Source organism: Phyllostomus discolor, chromosome 3, assembly GCF_004126475.2.
Source record: "Phyllostomus discolor isolate MPI-MPIP mPhyDis1 chromosome 3, mPhyDis1.pri.v3, whole genome shotgun sequence".
In the NCBI taxonomy this organism is placed as follows: Eukaryota; Metazoa; Chordata; class Mammalia; order Chiroptera; family Phyllostomidae; genus Phyllostomus; species Phyllostomus discolor.
The window spans coordinates 143,785,488-143,806,615 of NC_040905.2; the positions used below are offsets into that span (position 1 = coordinate 143,785,488).

Consider the following 21,128-nt stretch of genomic DNA (forward strand, 5'->3'; position numbering starts at 1 on the left):
ATTATTGACCATATTTCTTATGCTGTATTTTATATCCAGTGACTATTCTTTAACTACAAATTGTACTTCTTAATCCCTTCACCTTTCTTACCCATCTTCTCAACCTCTTCCCATCTGACAACCATCAAATGTTCTCTTACTTATAAGTCTGTTTCTCTTCTGATCATTCATTTATTTATTTTTATTGAATTGTTTCTAAATATGTATTTATTGCCATTTATTATTCACATTTTTTATCTTTTCTTCTTATTAATAAAGAAGACCCTTTAACATTTCATGTAATACTGGTTTGGAGGGGTGCTAAATTCTGTTAGCAACTTCTTGTCTAGAAAATTTTTTCTGTCTTTCCATTCTAAATGATACCTATGCTGGGTAGAGTAATCTTGATTGAAGTTCCTTGCTTTTCATCGCTTTGGATATTTCTTGCCAATCACTTGCAGTCTGCAAAATTTCTGTTGAGAAATCGGCTAACAGTCATATGGGACCTCCCTTGTAGGTGACTAACTTTCCTCTTGCTGCTTTTACTATTCTCTCTTTTTCTTTTTGCATTTTACTTATGTGATGCATCTTGGTGTGGGTCTCTTTGGGTTCATATTGTTCACGACTCTCCACTTCATGGACTTGTAATTCTATTTCCTCCACCAGATCAAGGAAATTTTCTTTCTTTATTTTTTTACATAGATTTTCAATTCATTACTTTATCTCTTCTCCTTCTGGTGTCCCCTTGATATGAAAGTGGTACACTTGAAGTTATCCTATAGGCTACTTACACTACCTTCATTTTGTTTGGGTTAGTTTTTCTTTTTGCTGTTTTTATTGTGTGTTTTCTGCTTTCTTATCTTCCAAATCTCTGATTTGACCCTCTGCCTGATCTGTTCTACTGTTGATTCCCTATAATATATTCTTCATTTCTAACTGGCTCTTTTTTATAATTTCTAATTCCAGTTTTATGTTTTCTATTACTTCATTGAAGTTCTCACTAAGTTCATCTACTCTTCCCCTAAGTACATTGAGCATCTTTTTAACCAGTGTTTTGAACTCAGCATCTAGTAGATTGCTCAACTCCATTTGTTTAGTTGTTTTTCTGGAGTTTTGTTCTGCTCTTTCACTTGGGACATGTTTTTTTGTCTCCTCATTTTGTCAGCCTCCTTGTATTTGTTACTATATATTGGATAGAGCTGCTATATCTCCTGGGCTTGGTAGAGTGACCTAATGTAGCAAGTGTCCTGTAGGATCCAGTGGCACAGCAACCAAACTGGGCATCCCACGTGTGGCTGTGTACACTCTCCTATTGTAGTTGAGACTTAATTGCTGTTGACATGTCATTGGAAATGGTTTATGAACAGTGTTAAGGATTGCAAGGATTGGGTGCCACCCCCATGGGGAATCTTTGCAGGGTCCCATCCTATGGAACATGACTTACTTCAGAGGGACTCTGGTGCCTGCTGAGTCTACCTAATGAGTGTGTTACCTATGGAGGTTGTTGCGTAGTGCTTCAACAAGATCTGAAACTATCTTTTTAGTGTATTATCTCTAAGGCCTCCAGGAAGGTGCAGTCCAAGGTCAGCCACCACCTGTGCTCTACCCAGTTCTTCCTGACATAGCTACAAAGGGATCTGTAGACGCCTGATACATGTGCTGGGATTGGAGGTGCCCAGGAGATGCCAAGCTGTGATATAAGGCAAGATGCTGCTTAGGACCAGCCTAAGTGGCCTTAGGGCCACTTAGCAAGAGGCATGGGGCATCCTGAGGCCAGAAGCTGATTTTCTGAGAAATTTTAGGAAAGTCTAAAGCATAAGCCAAAAGAAACCATTCTAGGAAAAGCACTGGAAACAGTTTGGGTTGGGCCTGCAAGTTGGGTATGACAGGGTCTCAGAGAACAGTGATAGCCAGGTTGGTGAAGACTCAGATGTGGAATCTGCCTGCTGACTCTTTTATGTGAGGGCTCAGAAAAGAAACAATGGCTTCTTCCATCACTTTTATCTAGGAAAAATCTGCCCCTTCAGATCTCATCCTGATGCCAGACAACTCATTTCCTCCTCATGAATCCCTGGTATTTTGTAAGTTGTTGTTTAAATGCTGGAGCTCAGAACAAGTAGCTTTAAGTAAGTCCATTTGAGAGCTCTTTAAAAGGAACACTTAGGTCTCACTCAGCCACAATTCATGCTGGTTTTCACAGCCAGAAATTATGGAGACGTCTCTTCCTGGCACTGGAGCCCTGGTCTGGCAGGCCTGATATGAGGCAGGAATCCCTCACTCCTCAGGAAATTCTCCACAGCCAGGATATACCTCCCTGTTTTTCTCCACCATCCCTGGGTATTGGACCAACTTGTGTTTTCACCCCTCATATCAGTCTTGATGTGGCTTCTTCTTCATATCCTTAGCTGAAGGACTTCAACTCAATTTCAGAAGGTTCTAAATAATTTTTTAAAATAAATTATTAAAACACTAATAATTATGATTATATAAAAATGTAAGAGTAGACATATTATATCACTAAAACATAATACAGGCATAGTTATTATCTAAGATATTTGAAACACAAAAAAACAAATGACTGGAAAATAGAATATTTTAAAAATCAAGAATAAGACAATATAAAATATAGGCAAATAACGCTCACAAAAGAAAATTTGAATGGTCAGTAAACCCAAGTGAAAATGCTGAGTTGGGCCACAATAAACATATTTAAAAACATACACAAAGAAGAATCATTCACACTAGGATATTAACACAAATATTAAAATCTGAAAATTCTAAGTATAAGGTTTTGGTGAAGATGTGGTACAATAGGAAGTCTTCATCACAGCTATCAGAAGTGCAAACTAAATTGTCTATTTTGGAGAAACATTTCTTATTGTGTAAAAGTGTAAAAATTGTACATATTCTAAGACAGCATTTCCACCTTTATATGTGTGTACTCTACAAAAAATGTTATACATGGGATGAAAGAATGAACTAAAGAATATTCATAGCAGCAGTGTCTTTGTAGCAAAAAGGTAAAGTTAAAAATGTTTAATAATACAAGAATCAATAATAAAAGTGTAGAATATTCACATACTATAATACTGTAGTGAATTAACTGGAAATGATTAATAATAGCCATGAGTATTAGCATGAATAAATCTTATAATATAATATTGAGAGCAAAAAGTGAATTAAAGTGAATTATGAAAGAGTGTATACACACACACACATATTAGGGTAACAGTTAAAGATTTAAATTGCAAAATATTATGTACTGCCCATATTCTATATTAATATATATTACATATATTAAATTTGTTGTTCTCCTCTATATATTTATATATAGCATATATATTTCTCTTTCTATATATATGTATATATATATATATATATATATATTATGTCCAGAAGGTATCCAGCCATGTAATATGAAAAATAGAGACATTTGTTGAAAAGATACAAGATATAAAAAACATTGTACATGGGACAATGATGCCCCAGTTCCCTTGAAAGCAGGCACCTTGGGACCTCATACAGTTCTCGCAACTGCCATTAACTGTCCCATCATACATTTATGAATTTCATCAGTGGTTTGAAATCTCTCCCCTTTCAAAGGTGATTTTAGTTTTGGGAAAAGCCATGAGTTGCAGATGCCAAATCTGGGCTCTAGGGAGCACTGAGTCACCTGGGTGATTTGATGTTTTGCCAAAAATCTCTTCCTGAGATGAGGCTGATGAAGCTGACAATCATGAGTTGCCTCTAGTTGCAGCCTTCTGAATCATCTGAGTAGTCTCTGTGGAGGAATGTTCAAACTTAACGTAAAATTTGGTGCAAATTCACCTCTCTCCTCACTCAGTCATTTGGAATGTGGTGGTCAAACAGCACACGTGCTCACTCAGTGGCATCTACCACCCCCACTGATTAGTACAGTGAAGTCATCATTACTCACACATGTGAATTCCAGTCCTTTCTCCTTGGTTGCCAGATTACATTGATGTTGCACAAACAATTCTCTTTATATTACTAATGGCTGGACTTTTTCCAGACAGAGCATAGTGTGTGTGTGTGTGTGTGTATTCAGTTAAAGATAATAGATACTTTTGGAGTGAATGAAAAGGGATTTATAGAAGGAACATTTGATGATTTAACTGTAACTACAAAGTTTTATTTTATTTTTTAAAATATTTTACTTTAAGAGAGGGGAAAGGAGGGGGAAGGGAGACAAACATCAATGTGTGGTTACCTCTAGAGCACGCTCTCTTGGGGTCCTGATCCCTAACCCAGGAAAGTGTCCTGACTGGGAATTGAACCAGTGACTCTTTGGTTCACAGGCTGGTGCTCAAACCACTGAACCACAGCAGCCAGGGCTAAAGTTTTATTGTTTAAGTAAGAATGGAAATACCTACACTGTGCTTCACTAAATGCCAGGCTATCATGTGATTGTTTTACATATGTTAACATAGTATTTATTCCTCTCAATAACTCTAGGGTTTTGTTTCCAAATTTACCCTTATTTTGCAGATTGGATTTTTTTTTGAGAAAAGAGAGGTAAGCAACTTGTCTGAGGTCACTCAGCTAGTACATGGCAGTTGTGCTTCAAATTGAGAACTCAATTCTCAATCCTCTGTTTTCCTTACTGCACACTCTGCCTCAGTCTGTGCTCTTCGGTAACACAGGTGATGTTCAATTATGCACATTAGATTTATAAGAACTTCAATATTATAACTTGTGGCCCATCATTGAAATTTTTGCAGCTTGAGCTCTGAAGCTGCTTACAAGGCATACTTTGCTTTTTTTGGACTCTGAAACTGCCAACAGGGCAGACAGCCCTCCTGTGCTGATTGTACTGTTTGATAAATCACACCCCATGTGTGGTTGATAAGCAATAGACCCCATACAGGAACCGCTTGACCAAAAAGCCTTTGTTCTGTGAGGCTGAACCAAAACTAGGATATTGATAAATGCTTAATTATATTTTACTCATTGTTCTTGCCATTGAAAGTTCAGTTGCTCCCACTAACCAGGAAATGAATGATGTAAGTTTACATCCTTGTTTCAGTAGCATTACTTCTCCATTTAAAAATGCTGTCGTACCTTTCATCTCAGAATAGCTCTTTGGTTCATACCAAGAGCTATGTTTTCTGATTTGGAAATTATATGTGAATAAAATTCACTTTTATTTTATTCTATAATTTTTGTTGACAGGTCCTTCTGTACCTTTGACATGTCTGAACTAGCTCATAATGTGAAATATCCGTAAATGAGATATGGACACTAATATATAAAACTGAATTATTCATTAAGGCCTTCAAATTAATCTATCTCTATCCATGAAAAGGACAGTGTTCTAGAAAAGCAAGGACATGAGGTGGGAGTGAAACTGGGAGTTTTGTGCCCAATTTGAGTACATAAAGTTAGAAAAATTAAACAGTCAATGGTTCTACACGAAGTGTGATAATGAGAATAACTTCCTGGCCTGGATCCTATGAATTCAGTACAGTTTTACAATTAAAGGGAGAGTTAAAATTTGCCTTTTATGAATCAAAATAATCAAAATCAGTTAGGGACAAAATCTGAAATCTATTAACCTTTTCCCATTTGGTTCAGAGGGAGAAGTAGTGTCCAGTGGAGCAGTTTCAGTAAGCATCAAAAGAATGACCATGTTGGGTGCTTTCATATTGCCTGGAGCCTCTGCACGCCAGCCCTCCCATTCACTGCTAAAGGCCACAGGTGTCTGGTGAGTAATCTGTAAGAGGTTGTCAGAATTAGAGCATAAGGAGACATGATGAAATTGTTCTCTTGGGCAGACATAGAAAGGGAGGAGAAGGAAGAAACATTTCCTCATCTACTGTGAATTTTGTGGACAATGAAAAAGATACACTCAAGCAGCATTTCTTTTTGTCATTTGTTCCTTCTTCATCTATGAAGAATCATCTCGTTAAGCCACCATCATTGCAGCACGCTTTTTACTTAAATATTTACTCAGTTGCTTATTATATTTCTTGGTTTATCTTAAATCTGTACTTTTCCACAGGAACCTTCATTTTCACATAAACGTGATTATGTATGATTCCTTCACAGCTATGTGTAATGTCAATTAAATGTTCAGGAAAATTAAAGCATTTTTGAGATTTGCACAAGAAGGGAATGCATGTGCTTGCATACAAATGCCTTTTTCTTTTAGGAAACATTTTCTAAATATCAAAAATGTATTTTGCTGCTGATTTATTCTAGATTTAGAATTAATTCTTTACAACCACTGGCATGATCTTTCATTTAAAACATTATTAAATATTTTAATGCTAAAAACCATTTCACTTTGTTTCTAATTAAAAAATGGAGTTGAATCAAATAGCTACATATCATATTTAAAGTTTATGACTATTCAAGCAGATGAATTATTAACAATATTTTAATTGCGTGCATAATTTATACCAAAAACTGTTAGTGTTTCTGGACATCACATGAATGTTTCCAAACTTTTTAATCTTTCTGCTCAAATGACCATTGCCTGGTTGAACCTATTACTACGAAATGTGGGACTACATTATCTAAACAGATAACACACACTAGAATCAGGGACAAGCCTAAAAGTGTTAGTTACCATTAGAATAAGAAATCACTAAGAATCACTGAAAGTGGTTTGCCATTTACAAGGATTTTTTTTCACAAGTGATTGTTTGGATATGTTTTCCTAATAAGACCAGAATGCTTTCCAAATTCATAACATAGTGCACAGAAAAACTTCCTTCTTCCTGTACCCATCCTGATGGGTTGATATAGGCAACCTGAAACACTCTCAAGAGGGACCTGCATGCCTGGGTCCCAAGGTTGTGTTATTTGTGATGCCCATAGGGGCAGGGAGTGGAGACATTTGTGTGTTTCCAAAAAGTATCCATACACTCATTAAGAAGTTGTTTTTATTTTTATTTTTATTTGTTTTTAATTGCCAAACATATATTTTTACAAAGGACTTGTGAGACTATATATAAAGGGTTTACAAATCAATAATAGCACAAACATCCCAATTAAAATAAAAATATCAAAAATATGAACAGCATTTCACCAGAGAATATATATGAAGGGACAAGAAGCATATGAAAAGATGCTTATCATTAGGGAAAAATGCAACTGAAACTAAATGAGATACCTCTACAAATCTCCGCACTAAAACAAAGAGCAAACCTGACAGTAATACCAAGTTCTTTGAAGTTTTGAGACAATGGAAACCCCCACATTGGAGAACAGATGACTTCTCCCAAAGTTAAATATACACTAGCCATATTACCAAACAATCAAAATCCTAGGCATTTATCTATGAACAATAAAAACATATGTCCATAAAGAGACCTAGACATCAATTTCCATAGCTCTATTTATAATAGCCTCAAATTGAACACAACCCAAATGCTAATTAATGAACAAGCCATGGTGACTCCATACAATGGAATATATTCCTCCATAATAATAGATAACACATGTACTTTCAAACACATGTATCAATTTCAAAAGTATATTAAGTAAAGAAATCAAAATCAATAACTTCAAATAAATTGATTGCATTCATGTGATATATACTCTAGAAAAGCAAACTGAAGGACAGAAAACCTGTGGTAGCCAGGGCAAAGGTAGAAGGGGCATGAGAAACTTTGGGGGATAATGGAAATATTTTATAGTTAGGTCATAATGGTGGGTATGTGACTATATTCACTTGAGAGAATTCATCCAATTGTATAAATTGGAAAGAGTTGTTTTTTAAAGGTAATAATTTTTTTCACAACATGAAGGCACAGGCCTACCCACTGGAATCTAGTCAATGGAAGATAAAATGTCTGCATGTGTCAATGCCAAGAAGAGCTAGTAGGTGGCACAAACATTCATTGTGTTTGGCCAGTATAACTCTAAATAGTGATAGTGGATAATATGCTTCTCTTAAAATTTTCCCTTGCTCTTTTTTTTAGGAATTCACCAGGAGATGAGCGACTTTGGGAGAACGAATGCTGTTAAAAGTCAACCTAAGTATTTTGGTCTGCAGAAGTAGGGATATTTCTTAATTAATAATTTCCCTTAGGAACTTGTGACTGTAATTACTGAGGTTCTAACTTCCAAAGACTGGCCATCTCAAAAAGTATCAACATAATCACATTTTTCATCCAAAAAATCTGAAAGTAACCACATCTGTGATTATCTTATTAGATAAATATACTGAATCATACTCTTCAGCCTCCTCCCTTTATCTTCTCCTAACTGTGGAAGATTAATTTATTTTTCAGGCTAAAAACTGCTTCATCAGAATAATCAATGTAATCATACAAAAAATAACCAAGGTTGAATGCTTCTTATTGACCAAATTCAGTTAATAGGCACCAGTGATTATATAAATTTGAATCTTCCAGAAAATTGTCAATGTGTTATGATACCACATAGATAAGATTCATATACTGTGATATATTAAAAAAAATTATACAAGTACTTGTCACCATTTCACATAATGGGACTCCTGAATTCACTCTCTCTCTTGAACACATTATATGTGTTTCTCCTGAATGTATGATTATACATGTGTTAATCTGAACTTTTGTTCTTGCGTTTGGTACTGAATCTTGATATATATAAGTATCAATTTGCAACCTTGGAAATTTTTAATAATTCTGTTAAGGGCCCTCCTTTGTCTAGCTAAACCGTCTTGAGGCATTTGAAAAGCAAAATTCAATGACTAGAAGCTGCTATGCTTTAATTTGTACCAACACATGGTATCAAATCTTGTGAAAGCGATGTTTTCATCCAATTAAACTTGCTAGAAGCTAATGAAAACTGCCCAGAGAATTTCCCTTTGTAAATTAAAGATACACAACAAAGACTGTCACTTGACTTTTTTTCAGTTGGCTTTGTATAGCACTAATAATCTTGGTTAGCAATAGCTGTGAGGAGTTTGCAAGCCACGGAGGACACAGAGGTTAGCCAGAATTCAGCTAAACCACTACCAGAGTTTCAATGTTTATTCCAGTCATCTTCAAACTCATTAGGTATACAAAAATGAGTTGCAAATCTCTGGAGTTCATGCTTTATTAAGAGATGGATGGAATTTCCCTTTTCCAGTTGGACAGAAGCCCTGTGAGGATTCCATTTTTCCCTGGGATAATGTTGGCACATCTGTCGATAGCCCATACCAGAATCAAGAGTCCATCTGAGTGTGAAATAATGTATTAATACAAATATTATCTTTGAACTTCATAGTCTTGGACATTTTCTAAAATTTGAATCTAGCAATCTGTTAACTTTAGACATCTCTCATTTAGAGGAACTCTTTCAAAGAGCTGGAGCCATTTTTGGCACAGTGTCAAAGATCTCCCAGCCTTGGCATTTTACAGTTTAGCCCATTGTTCCCCTCTCAATAAGCATAAGTTTCAGCACTGATGCATTCATTGCGACACAGCAGTCACTAGGAAGAGGTGTGCAATATTTTTCTTTATACATCTTAGCTTAGGGTTGAGACCAAAAAAAAAAAAGTCCAGAAAACATTAGCTTCTCATATCTTGGCTTACACAGGGTTAAGGCAGACAGAGAGGTCTAGAAAATACTAGATAGGGAGGACAAAGTCCCTGAAGCAGCTCGGCTTAGAGCCATGGAGTCCAGGCCTGAGGCAGGTCAGATGCCAGGATTTCAAAGGTCATGTAAAGATCAGCCAAAAACAAATTCCAATAGAAGCTAGTTCAGGTGTCAGCAGATTTCACACAGAGAGAACTGGGAATGCTTTGTTCTGGTAACTTGTCTGTCTCAGAGTTGTTCACATTAAAAGAGGAAAAGGGCCAAAATCTTGTTGCACAATACTGTTCATGTACAAGGAAAATATAAAGGCATTTTAAAAATCCTCATGTCACAACAGTGAGGAGGAAAAAACACAAATCTCAAACAATTTCTCTAAAATAAAAAAATCGAAACAGTTATCTTGAGGATAAAAATAATTTATGATCAAATACTTGTATATTGTATTACCTACAAAATACCTTTGAGCATATGTTTTAGGTGATGCTGTTAATCTATATAAATTCAGAATTTTTATAACTAGGCAATTTGTATATGTGAAATCAATACTCATTTGAAAGAAACTCAACTGTATTTCAAACAATGTACTTCAATATGGCTCAATGAAATCTGCTGAGAATATTTTAATATACCCCTCGAAACCTCCATATCCTAGGGACATAGGTGTCTAAACTCTACAATATTATCAGTGGGGCAAGCAGTAATATGCCCAAAATGTAGTGGCAAAAGAAACAACACAAAAAAGAAAAAACAAAATTGTCCAAAACCCCTAAATTGTGAAGCTGGCTGGAACAAGGATGACATAGGAAAAAACCACCAGTTCATGACCTCATGACCTTGTGCAAATGATGAAACATTCTAAACATTGATTTTGTTATCTCTAGGAAGACTATTTGTTATAAATTGGTTTTATTTATTTCTTAAAAGTGCTGTCTTCATAGAGAAAGACTGGAAAATATCTACTTGTTTGTTCCTAGTTTTATTTTTTTAACATTCCCATTTCAAACATAGGTCACTGGTCTAATACCAATTTATTTAATGATACAAAGCTAATCATTGTCTGTGTTCCAATAGCTATTAGTAAAACTCATAATTTCTTAGTCCTGATTAGGCTTGCTCCTGAATGAAATATGCAACATGCCCTGTATCTTGGAATCTTTAAATTTCCTTTTATACTTAGTAACCTCAAAATTTATTTGGTACAACACAGTCATAACACATTGTTACTTTTTGTATTAGTGAAGACCAACAACATCTTAATTATACAATTAAAAGTATGACAAGTACAAATAATAAATGATGGCAGAAAATGAAAACATTTACCAAAAGTGTAGACAGAAATATGTGCCTCAGGAAAACAAAACAAAAGCCATTGATGAATATTTCATATAAACCAAATTATAATTTGCAGAAAGCTTTCATTTTTATCTCCTGACAGGGGAAAAGATCTTAAAGTGATCTTTTAGACTAGATAGGCTGGAGTTCTGTGACTGTCCAGCTTCACTATGGTCTAGTTACAACAGTTCCTTCATCCCAATCATGGGATTGTGAATCTGTTCAAATTTTGAGGCTGTGCTCCTTAAAGAGAAGTAAATGCCAGAGGCAATGGTGAAACTTTAAGAATATTTTATCTTAAGTCTCTAAAAGAGGTCCATGATCACCTGAATATTTCATTTGTTTTGTATTTAATATACATGTAATAAAAATGAAAGTGATAGATTGATTTCATACTTTTCAAAGTAGCCAGTGTACTCAAAAATATAAAAAAGCACTATACTAAAGCATTATGGAAGGTTAATGAGAGGAGGCAAGTTTGCATCAGGATTGCTCTGTGATGGACATTTTAAGTACTAGGTCTGTCCAGAATGTATCAGCTATGTAATATGAAAAACAGACATTTCTTTAAAAAGATACAGAAACATTGGACATAGGACAATGATGCCTCAGTCCCCTTCAAAGTAGGCACCTTAGGATCTCACACAGTTCTCCTAATTGCTAACAGCTGCCCCATAGTATTTTCCTGATTTCATTGTCTGTCTGAAATCTCTTCCTTTTCAAAGGTGATTTTTTGGGAAAAGCCAGAAGTCCTTAGGGCATGAAATCTAGGCTTTAAGAGGGCAGAGTCACCTGGGAGACTTGATGTATCTCCAAAAACTGTGCATGAAATGTGATGCATGAGCGGGAGCATTGTGGTGATGAAGCTACCAATCACCAGTTACCCATAGCTGCAGCCTTCTGAATCATCTGAATAGTTTCTGAAGGGGAATGTTCAAGCTTAACTCAAATTGTGATTTGGGTTCATTGCTCTCCTAGCCCAGTCATTTTGAATGCCACTGACACAGAGTACACTGGCTGACTCAATGGCATCTACCATCTCTACTCACTAGTATAGTGAAGTCGTCATTGTTCACACATGTGCATTCCAGTTTGATCTCTTTGGCTAACAGGTTACATTGATGTTGTGCAAACCATTCTCCTCACATTAACAATGGCTGGACTTTTTTTCTGGACAGACCTCATATATCATTTCCATTAATCTTGACTATAATTATATAAAATAGGTATTTATTCCCATAGTGCAGATTATGAAATTAAAGCTCTGAAGTCAAGAAAGTCACCAGTCCATGCTACATAGTTAGAAAGCTGTAGGTTCAGAAATTTAGCTTCAGTTTAGAAAGGAAATTCAGTATCTTTCTAGTAGCATTATTTCCTTAAAAGCCAAAGATCAATTCCCTAGACATTTTGTAGTAATGACAACATGACTTCATTTTTAACAGTCTTTATTAAAGACTTTTAAATTTTCAACAGGTTAGAAATTGACCTTTATAGTTCAAACAAAATGAACTTTATAATACTAATTACTACAATAAAGTCATATAAAAGAGAGGGAAGACTTAAAGAGCCATTTTTTCATATTTTTCATGTTTTATTATTTGTTCTATTACAGTTGTCTGAATTTTATACCCTTCACCCCTCTCAGCTCAACCCGCACTCCACTTCCACAGCCAATCTGCACACCATTATCCATGTACATGGGTCCATATATGTTTTTTTATTAATCCCTTCACATTTAAACACAGCCCCAACCTCCCACCTGACCTCTTACAGCTTTAAGTCTGTTCCAAAATTCTATGTCTCTAATTCTATATTGCTCATTAGTTTATTTTGTTCATAAGATTCCTCTTATAAGTAAGATCAGATGGTATTTTTCTTCCACCAACTGGCTTATTTCACTTAGCATAATAGTCTCAAGTTTCATGCATTCTGTTGCAAAAGGTAAGAAACCCTTCTTTTTTCTACTGCATAGTATTCCATTGCATAAATGTGCCACTGAATTTTAATCCACCCATCTACTGATGGGCATTTAGGCTATTTTAAAATCTTGGCTATTGTAAATAATGCTGCTATGAATATACAAGTGCATAAGTTCTTTTGAATTCATGTTTCATAATTCTTAGTGTATATCCCCTGTAGCGGAATTGCTGGGTCAATAGGCAGTTTCATTTTTAATTTTTTGAGGAAATTCCAAACTGTTTTCCACAGTGGCTACACCAGTCTGTGTTCCCATATTCAGTGCATAATGGTCTGTTTTCTCTACTTCCTTGCCAACACTTGTTGATTGTTGAATTTATTAGTGAGTCATTTTAAGATGTGAGATGGTACCTCATTGTAGTTTTAATTTGCATCTCTCTGATGGCTAATAATGTTGAACATCTTTTCATATGTCTACAGGCCATCTGTATGTCCTATTTGGAGAAGTATCTATTCAGGTCCTTTGCCCATTTTTTAATTGGATTGTTTGTCTTCCTGGTGTTGAGTCATATGAGTTTTTTGCATATTTTGGAGATTAAACCTTTGTTCAATGTATCATTGGCAAATGTTTTCCCATACAGTCAGTTCTGTTTTCATTTTGAAGATGGTTTCTTTAGCCACGAAGAAGCTTTGTAATTTGATGTAGTCCCATTTGTTTATTTTTTCCTTTATTTTCCATGCCCTAGGAGATATATCAGAAAAATATTACTACATGAGATATCTGAAATTTCACTGCCTATGTTTTCCACTAGGACTTTTGTGCTATCAAACCTTATATTTAACTCTTTTATCCATTCTGAGTTTATATTTTGGTGTATGGTGTAAGTTGGTATTCTAGTTCCATGTTTTTGTTTGTACCAGTTCAGTTCTTCCAACACCCTTTATTGAAGAAACTATCTTTACACCACTGTATGCTCATGCCCCCTTGGTCAAATATTAATTGACCATAGAGACTTGAGTTTATTTCTGGGTTGTCTATTCTGTTCCATTGATCTATGTGTGTATTCTTATGCTAGCTCCAGACTGTTTCGATTACAGTGGCCTTGTAGTATAGTTTGAAGTCAGATATGATCCCTCTATTTGTTGTTCTTTCTCAAGATTGCTGAGGCTATTTGGGGTTATTTTGGTTTCATATACATTTTTGAAATATTTGTTCCAGATCTGTGAAATATGCCATTAGTATTTAATGGGGACTGAGTTGAATTTATAGATTGCTTTAATAGTATGGACATTCTAATGATGTTAATTCTTCCAATCCATAAACATGCTATATCCTTGCATCTATTTGTATCTTTCTCTACTTCTTTCTTCAGCGTTTTATAGTTATCTGAGTATAGGTCTTTTACTTCTTTGGTTAAATTTATTACTAAGTACTTTTTATTTTTGCTGCTATATTAAATGGGCTTGCTTTCTTAGTTTCCATTTCTGATAATTCATTGCTGATGTGCAAAAATGTCATCAATTTCTGAATATTGACTTTGTGTCCTGCTACTTTGCCAAATTCATTTATTAGGTCAAGTAGTTTATTAGTGGATCTTTTAGGGTCTTCTATGTATACTGTCATGTTGTCTAAGAATGATGACAATTTTACTTCTTCCTTTCAAATTTGGATGTGTTTTATTCTTTTCCGATTGTTGTGGCTAGGACTTTCAATATTGTGTTGAAAAGAGTGACGAAAGCAAACACTTTTGTCTTGTTCTTGATCTTAAGGGAAATACTTTTCGTTTTGCCCATTGAACATGATGTTGGCAATTCATTTTTTGTATGTAGCCTATATTATGTTGTAGCATGCATCCTCTATTCCCACTTTGCTGAATATTTTTAATCATCAGTGGGTGCTGGATTTTATCAAATGTTTTTTCTGAATCTATCGATATGATCGTATGATTTTTGCCCTTCATTTTATGTGATGTATCAGGTTTATGATTTGAAAATATTGTACATCTTTGCATCCATGGAATAAATCCCATTCAGTCATGGTGTATGACCTTTTTAATGTATTTCTACTCCAGAATGTCAATATTTTATTGTGGATTTTAGCATCTATGTTCATCAGACATATTGGCCTATAATTTTCATTCTTTGTTGTATCTTTATCAGGTTATGAAATTAGGATAATACTGGCCTCATAAAAAGAATTAGAAAGTATTCCCTCTTGAATTTTTTGGAATAGTTTGAAAAGGGTTGATGTTAATTCTTCTTTGAATATTTAGTAAAATTGATCTGTAAAGCCATTGGGTCCAGGGCTTTTGTGTTCAGGGAGGTTTTTATTATGGTTTTGAATTCACTAATTGTTATGGGTCTATTTCAGTTTTCTGCTTTTACCTTATTTAGTTATGGAAGATTATATGGTTCTAGAAATTTATAAATTTCACTCAGGTTATCTAATTTCTTGGCATAGTAATTTCATTGTTCATAGTAATTTTTTAACAATCCTTTGTATTTCTGTGGTATCAGTTGTTACTTCTCATTTTTATTTCTGATTTTATTATTGGATCCTCACTCTTTTTTTCTTGAAGAATCTTGTTAAAGGTTTGTCAATTTTGTTTATCATTTCAAAGAACCAGCTCCTGGATTCATTGATATTTTGAACTGTTTTAGTGTCTATGTCATTTAATTCTGCTCTGATCTTGATGATTCCCTTCCTTCTACTCACCCTGGGCTTTGTTCATTGTTGTTCCACTAATATTTTTAGTTGTAGGACTAGGTGGTTTATTTCAAATTTCTACCTTCTTTAGGTAGGCCAGCAATGCTATGAATGTCCATCTCAGAACTGCCTTTGCTGTGTCCCATAAGTTTTGTGTTGTTGTGTGTCTTATTTTCATTTGTTTCCAGATACTTTTTGATTTCTTTCTTGATTTCATTGTTAATTCATTCATTATTTAATAACATATTATTAAGCCTCTATGTATTATAATGTTTTTGAGTTGTTTCTTCAGGTTGGTTTCTCATTTCAAGATATTGTGATCTATGAAGATGTACGATATGATTTTAGGTCCCAATAATTTGTTAAGGCTTGTTTTGTGTCTCACCATGCACTTTGTCTTTGAAAATGATCCATGTGTATTTGAGAAGAATGCATGTTTTGCTTCACTGGGGTGAAATGTTCTGTAAATATCAATTAGGTCCATTTGATCTATAGTGTTGTATAATTTCATTATTCCCTTGTTTTTTTGTAAGGAGTATCTACCCGTTGTTGACAGTGCAGTGTTAAAATTCCCTACAATAACTCTTTTTCTGATGGTCTCATTCATAAAGTCCCCCAGGATTTTCTTTATATATTTAGGTGCTCCTATATTGGGTGCATATATGTTTACAAGACTTATATCCTCTTGTTGGACTGCTCCCTTAAGTTCTATGTAGTGCCTTTCTTTGTCTCATGGTATAGCCTTTGTTTTGAAGCCAATGTATATGTAGCGTGTTTTCTTATCCATTCAGCTACCCTTTGATTTTTTTGATTGGAGACTTAACCCATTTATATTTAAGGTTATTATTGATAAGCACTTATCCATTGTTATTTTTTCTTTGTACCTGTGTTCCTCTCTCTTGTTCTAATTCTTCTTCTCTTAAAGCCACTCCTTCTGCATCTCTTGCAATGCTGTTTTGGTGTTAATGAACTCATTTAACTGTTTTCATTTTTTAGTCTGGGAAGCTCTTTATTTTGCCTTCCATTTTAAATGACAGCCTTGCTTGGATAGAGTAGCCTTGATTGTAGGTCCTTGCTTTTCATTACTTGGGATATTCTGTGCCAGTCCCTTCTGGCATGTAGTATTTCTGCTGACAAATCAGGTGATAGCTTTATCAGAGCTCTCATGTATGTTACTAGCTATTTCTCCTTTGCTGTTTTTAAGATTCTCTCTTTGTCTTTAAATTTTGCCATTTTAATTGTGATGTATTTTGTAGTGAACGTCCTCAGGTTAATCTTGATTGGGATTCTCTGCAATTCCTAAACTTGCATGATTTTTTCCTTCACTAAGTTAAAGAAGTACCATGTTTTTCAGACTATAACATGCACTTTCCTCTCCAAATTTTGGAGGAAAAGGGGGGTGCATCTTATAGGCCAAATGTAGCTTACCTGGCTCACTGTGGGGGGTGCGGCAAAGGTGGAGTGGGGGTCACTGGTTACTAAATATTTTATCACATTTTTGCTTCAAATTTTTTCCTACTTTCCTCCTTTGAAATGTAGGTGTGTCTTATGGTCGAGTACATCTTATAGTCCTAAAAATACAGTGTTTTTCATTATTTTTCCAAACCAGTTCTATCCCTTTCTCTTTTTCTTATATTTCTGGTATCCCAATGATGTGAATATTGTCATGTTTCATGTTGTCCAAAGCTCACTTAAACTATCTTCATTATTTTTAAACTTTTTAAATGTTGTTTTTCTGACTGTATGCTTGTTCTACCTTGTGTTCCAACATGTTGATTCAGTCCTCTGCTTCATCTAGCCTGATTTTATTCCTTCTAGTGTATTCTTCATTTCAGATATCATATTATTTATTTCCACTTGGTTCTTATTAATAGTTTCTATGTCCTTCTTAATGCTGATATAGTTCCCACTAAGTTCCTTGTAGCTCTAAGTTCCTTGAGCATCCTTATAAACATTACTTTGAACTCTGATAAATTGCTTGCCTCAATTTCATTTAACTATTTTTCTGGGGATTCCTCCTTTCCTTTTGATTAGGGTTGTTTCTTTGTTTCCTCATTTTAGCTGATTTATTTTTATTGTTTCTACATATTAGATTAATAAGCTTTGACTCCTTGACTTCATGGGGTGGACTTCTATGATATAATTCCTGTGGGACTCAGTGGTACAGCCTCCTTGATCTCATGAGCTCATTGCTCTAGGGATGCCCTTTATGCAGTTTATGTGCATTATTGTATTGGGTTTGATTGTTGTTGGCCCCTTTAGTGGTGGGTTCTCCCTTCAGGCTGGCTGATTGAGAGTCTCAACCCCCACCAAGTTTTGTATCCTACTGTACAGATGCTGACTGAACACAACAAAATAACACCAAAAATAAAACCCACCCAAACAAAAATATCCTCCAACAACAACAGCAATATCAACAAAAAATGAGCAAAGATTAATGAAGGTAGAAGTAAAATAAAAATATTATTTAAAAGAAAAAAATAATATGAGAAAACTGAAGGAAAGAAAAATGACTGTGAAAGGATAGAGGGAGGAGAAATAATAAGAATAAATATTAGAAGTGAGGAATCACCACAAAACATAGAAGGAGGATAAAGATTAAAATTTAAAATGAAAATAAGAAAGGGAAGGAAGAAAGTGAAATGAAGCAAGAAAAAAGAAGAGTAAAATATGAGATTTGAAGTTAAAAAATAGTAAAAAATAAGAATTGAAGAAAATGTTTAAAAAACTGTATGAAAGAAAAAGATCACCCAAATATTAAAAAAGAATGAAATGGAATTTGTCTCAGCTGAGTTTGATGCTTGCCTTCTGGGTTTCCTTCTGGACATGATTTTGGTGTTTTCTGAAGCTGGTATAAACCAATGTCAGATACTGTCATTACGTTATACTGGTATAGCTCTAGGCTGCATGCTTAAAGCTACTACCAATCCACAGTTTGTGGCTGTCTCTTTCAAGCTTGGTCATATCTGGGATGGTCCTCATCACTCTACACTCTTGCTTTTTATCAGCACAAAGCCCAAGAGTGGGTCAACTAACAACTGAAAGTACAGGTATCATCTCCACTTGCCTCTGTCTGTGATCTTGCCATTAGTCTTAGTCTAGTTATTGACTCATCTGTTTCTGAGAGGGCTTTGAGTGGAATTGGGAGGATGGGGCCCCTGGATGTCCTGTGGGTGGTGCTGTTCAAACTTTAGGGAAGGTGGTAGGTCTTTTCACACATCTGAGTCTTTCCCAGTTTACTTCCCTGAACTAGGCAGGGTGAAGGCCCTAGTAGGGTAGTAGGTGGGCCTTCCAGAGCATAGAGTTTGTATTTGCCAGCCAAGAGGTTGTTCCCAGGCTCTCCAGTGAAAAGGAAGCAACTGTCTGGTTCCCAGAAAAGTATATGGAATGGCCATGCCTTAAACCCATCTCTAATACTGCTTATGTTACTGTCTCCTCAGCAGGGGATGAAATATAGATTGGGGGGAAGAACAAAAGAAAACAATTTTTTTTTCACTTAAAAAGATGCATGGTGGGGCAAACAGGATTTCAAAGGGTGTAGCAAGTGGGATTCGGAGCTAGGAAGCTTTCTGAAGCTGTGACGAGCAGTTTTCCCACAGGGTGGAGTAATTGTTTTGCCCTGGGAGGGGCTTGCTCTTCTCAGGAAAAATGGCTCCTCCAGTACAGTGTTATATCCTACCTAGCACTGGGAACCAAGCAGCCATTCCCCCATACCTCTCCCTCGAGCCTCCCACTGCAGACTCTCCTCAATTGACTACAGACCCTGCTTCCCTCCCTTTGCCTGAGCCAAAGGTGAATGACTGGGAATGAGAAACCTGTATGTTGGCCCCTTAGAACAAAAGAAAGGGAAAAAGATGGCTTTGTCTCTAGGAAGCTCCATCTTTTCCCAGTGGGCAAAAAATCCTGTGGCATTTCAGTGTTGGATGCAACATGGGCAGGTAATCCCAACACTGGAGCTCTGTGCTTGAGAACCCTGTATGAGGTCCAGGCTTTACTCCTGTCCAGGGGATGGTCCCATAGCCATGTGGCCACTGGTGAAAATGGTGCTGGCCCCTTCTGTACCCCTGTTCTTTCTACCATCATGAGGTGGTTCCTGCCCATCCTTTGTTAAGTATCTCCCTTCAGGTAATTTTTAGTTGTTTATTTTGGGAGGATGGTCCCGTCTTTATTTTTATTTTCAGCTTGGTTCTGGGAGGTGGTGTGAGATAAACTCTTACTCCACTGACATCTTTCCCCTCTACAAGAGGCATTCTCAATAGTAACTTCAATTTAGTAAGTACCTAGGAGCAAGTATTTCTCTCTTGATTCATATTCATTCTTTTTTCATTCTCTCTCTCTCTCTCTCTCTCTCTCTCTCTCTCTCTCTCTCTCCCTCCCTCCCTGTCTCTCTCTCCTTATCACAAAATTCTGTAAGGAAACATGTAAGATATTCATCATGAAATGTTTCTGTGAATAGACTGAACAGTTACTTAAATTGTAGGAAACAAACTAGATAGAAAGACAGCAACATGGACAGATTTTTTAAACACAGTACAGAGTAAATTATGTAAAACAAAAGTAGCACAAATTTAAATCAAAATATGCAGACCCCAAAACCTCACTACATAGTTACAATATTATATACCAATTCAAGGACCTATATTTACATACCTCAACCATTGTCCATAAGGTATAGAAAGGAATCAAGGGTGTGGTTAAAAGAAAAAAATGGAACATGATAAGCAATTCACAAAGACCAATGTTGCTGTGATGCTATGAACTGAGGAGCTCTTTATTTGATGTTAATTTTTATGTAAATATAATATTCATGTGTTCATGCTTTTTCAACATTTATGAGTTTGGTCATTCTAATTTTTAAATTGTATTTTCCTATCAATCCATGGTGACTTATTTTTCTTATGATTTTAGTGAGTTCTGAATGTGAGCTATATTCTTTAGAACTTCGTATAAAGATTTTGAGATGTGGATTTAAAATGAGTTCCTCCATGAATAATGCTGCAATTATCTTGAGAATAATGTGCTAAGTGAGATAAGTCAAACCAAAAAAAATAAGAATCACATGACTTCACTCATATGCGGGATATAAAACTGAAAGCAACAAATGAACAAGCAAGAAAAACAAACAAGTCCTGGCTGGTGTGGCTCAGTGGATTGAGTACCAACCTGAGAATCAAGGGGTTGCCAATTGGATTCCCATTCAGGGTACATGCTGGGTTGTGGGCCAGGTCCCCAGTAGGAGGCATGTGAGAGGCAACCACACAATATTTCTCTCCCTTTTTTTCTCTTTCCCTTCCCCTCTCTCTAAAAATAAATAAATAAAATCTTAAAAAGAACCACAAAACTCATAGACACAGACACCTGTATGGTGGTTACAAGAGGAAAGGGGGTTAACGGGTAGTAAAAGGGACAGAGGGTCAAATATATGGTGATGGAAAATTTGATTTTGGGTAGTCAACACACAATGGAATATATAGATGATGTATCATAGAATTGTACACTCGAAACTTTTATAATCTTATTAACCAATGGCACACCAAAAATTTAATTAAAAATAAATAAATTTACCAAATAGAGTTCCTCTGTGGCAGGCTTATGATTCCTTTGTCAGGTTTTATGGAACACTACTAATCACTACCACTAACACTGACTAAAAGCT

At 35.5% G+C, this 21,128-nt stretch overlaps 1 long non-coding RNA gene across 1 annotated transcript; it reads right to left on the minus strand.

The window, feature by feature from the left end:
* Positions 1-3,863: 3,863 nt before the first annotated feature.
* LOC118499342 lies at positions 3,864-12,036 on the minus strand. The gene is made up of 3 exons (XR_004901859.1): positions 11,995-12,036; positions 9,910-9,915; positions 3,864-3,980 (listed from the first exon to the last, which is right to left on the minus strand). It is a non-coding gene; the product is annotated as an uncharacterized LOC118499342 (long non-coding RNA).
* Between the last annotated feature and the right edge of the window lie 9,092 nt (positions 12,037-21,128).